Raw genomic sequence first — 3,225 nt, forward strand, 5'->3', positions numbered from 1 at the left:
ATATATATATATATATATTTGTCGCTTCTGGCTCTCAGATCGCAGTGCTGATAAACGGTGGGTTATGGCGTGGATGGTGTCTCAAAAAAAAAAAAATAAATAAAATAAATAAAAAAACGTGATTTGCAGCATTCCAAAAACTACCTAAGTTATAGAGATTTTTTATTTTTTATTTTTGTTTCGTTTTGTTTTGTTTTTATATCTGCCAGGCACTTGCTTTGAAGGAAACGCTTTCCGGTTGGTCCTTTTTTCTGTTGGCTGTTATACTGTGTGGTGTCTTCAGTTCAACCTGGGATTGTGTTCCACACGTACTAAAATCACGGAAAGGGAAAGGAGTGGATATATGTCATATGGTATTGTACATATTGTAGCTAAAGTATACAGATTTAGTCAAGGACATGTTCTTTTCGTATTGTGACAATTATTCAACTTGGAAGGTCTTAACGGTCGTTTTCAGTTATTATTTTTCCACTTGGTTGTACAAAAAGTGCGCGGAGGTGTTGACCTACTGATTTTTTTCTCCAAACTACCTAAACACCTTCAGGGAATTGTAAATTTGATTAAATTTGTTGCTTTCTGTTCGTTTTTTTGTCAAGTAAGTATACTACCTATGAGAAATTTACAATAAACTTTAAAGAAGTGCATACAATGTTTTTTTTTGAGTATAGGGATGCATGCTTGCAGATTTATTAACTAACTCTAACAAAGTACTTCCATACTGTAAGGTTGAAAATAGGTTTATTTCAAGATTTAGTGCTTTTTTTTTATGTCGGAGACTAATAAACCTTTTAGCCTTTTTCATGTAGGCTAAGTGTGAAACATGCAACACATTTAAGGTGCGGGGGTAACGCTGGGAGTGGTGGTTCTATTGCCGGGGCTGGAGGTCCGAGGGTACTCTGTGCAGGGCCAGTTAGGTGAAGGGCTCTGCAGGAGAAGTGACGGCGGCGTGAACTAATTAATGAGCAGAGGCAGGCAGAGAAAGCTGACCTGTCCTTAAGCAGGCCAGCCAGACACATTGAACATATACACACACACTGCACCCAAACAAAGTGGACAATGTCCTGATGACCTTTTCAACTGTGCGTGTCCCCAGAGTGACCGGCGAACGGACCTCCATTTGAGTTTTGCTGATGCAGCACATCGTCAGAAATAAAGCAAACACTTTCTGTCTTCATCTCATGTGACGCTTCAGCATGGCTGAACAGAATCACACAGATAATCAGTATGCATTCAGTTCCCAATTCCACTTTTCATTTTCTCTGACATAAGACTTTTTCATTGAATTATATAATAACAGTAGGATTATGCACATTTTTATTGCAATAGTCACATACCTAGATGAGAACAAATGAGTTAAAAAGTGTTTCACCTATTGCATTAACATGTTTTAACATGCAAAAATGTATTTGTTATGGTTCAGTTTTTATAAGTGTTTTTAAAATATTGTCATGTTTACTACAAAACATATTATAATAGCAATATCATATAATAAACATCACAGCTAAATAAAAGATGTTTCACTGTCTGTGAGAAGAATGCCAAAATTAATAGCCACAGATAGCTGCTGTGCCTCCCCCCTTTAGGATGAGAACTGGAATTTATTGCTGTTTAAATTCGACAATCCTTTTTAATCTTACTCATGCCATCTTTGACTTTGAAAGTGAACCATCTTAAGAGGTCCTCAAAAACAATAAGACAGCGAAAGACATCTGCCCGGTGTAAAACAGAAGCAAAACAATGTGAGTCAAATTAAGACATGCAAAGTACATCACCAGTTGGATGTTGAAAACAGGGTTTAGCATTGGCTTATTATAAATTTCTCCCATACCAAATTAAAAAAGAGTTTGTAGGAGTAAGCGTGTATCACAAAATGTTCATTAAGATTCAAAATTACAGTTGGAGTTAAAACAATTCTAAAATGGAATAGTTGTCAACATATAAGAATGTTACAGATGTGGAGTTTGTCTTCAGAGAAAAGTTGTCCCCAACTGGCAATGTGCCTAAGATATGGTGATATGTTGCTCTATGAAGATTCAGTAGAAGTGTTGGAAGACCTTCACAATTTGAGAAAGATTAAGAAATTAAAAGTGAGAATAACGTGTAATGGTAAAATTGTGTGAAATTGTGCTAAATCTGTTTTCAGCCTTTTTTTAACTGCCTGACCTGAAACTTCTCAACTTTGAATTCCTTCACTCTGTTGTCCAAAAAATATATAGATCAACTAATAAAAATAATTGATTTATTATTATTATTATTATTATTATTATTATTATTATTATTATTATTATTAAGCTTAGACAATAGTAATCATTCATCCATATTTACATTTTAACATTGTCTCAAAGCAGCTGGGTGGGTGTCTGGAGTGCAGCCTATGACTGTCTATAATACAGGATAAATTTTTGATTTCCATTCAAGCGGAAAAAAACTAGAATTTCTGATCTTCTCTACTCTAACCAGTGTGTCAGAGTTGCAAGAACGCATGAACACTGTGCATGCTGAGGCCAACTCAGACGCACACAGGCACTGTGGCCTGTAATACATCCTAACACAGGAATCAACAAATCATAAATCAGGAGATTTCTACCCGGTGTGGTGAGCAGAGATCAGGTTTAACATTCCACGACTGCAGCTGAGGAGAAAGCAGAGTAAAGCTTAGAAAGTAGGGCACCATATAAATGGTACTGGAAAGAAGGATGGAAAAAAAGATGACTAAAAAATATTTTATAAAGTTATGTGAATTACTATAGTGAATATGTTTTCCTGTACAAGTCATGGAAGAGATTGGTTTATTGCTCATGCACGACCTGATTCTCTGGTACACTAAACCATTTATGGTGTTTTTTGTTTGTTTGTTTGTTTTACTAAGAAAGATACATCATGAAAAAGTTATGAATACCGTGTGCAGCTGACCTACAGATGAGGAGAATGTTGCAATAATTCATAATAAAGGAACATGAACGTCCTGCATAAGTCACCTGCTGACTTACATGTTTATGTTACTTCAATAGTTTTCTAAATATTCATTATTATTATTATTATTATTATTATTATTATATGCACGTCATAGTAAAGCCACAGTTCTAGTCGTGTGACCTAAAAAACTGGTATTTCGATTAAGTATGCTGTTCGTGATTATTGTGATTATTCCGGTTGTTGTTGTTATTATTATTATTATTATTATTATTATTATTATTATTATTATTATTATTATTATTATTAATA

The 3,225-nt window shown here is 34.5% G+C and overlaps 1 protein-coding gene across 1 annotated transcript in view; it reads left to right on the plus strand.

Annotated features, from left to right (window-relative positions):
- hoxb3a (homeobox B3a) overlaps nt 1–3,225 on the plus strand; it is a 71,288-nt gene that overhangs the window by 11,285 nt on the left and 56,778 nt on the right. The window lies entirely within an intron of this gene.

This window comes from Poecilia formosa, unplaced genomic scaffold, assembly GCF_000485575.1.
Source record: "Poecilia formosa unplaced genomic scaffold, Poecilia_formosa-5.1.2 Scaffold452, whole genome shotgun sequence".
Lineage (NCBI taxonomy): Eukaryota > Metazoa > Chordata > Actinopteri > Cyprinodontiformes > Poeciliidae > Poecilia > Poecilia formosa.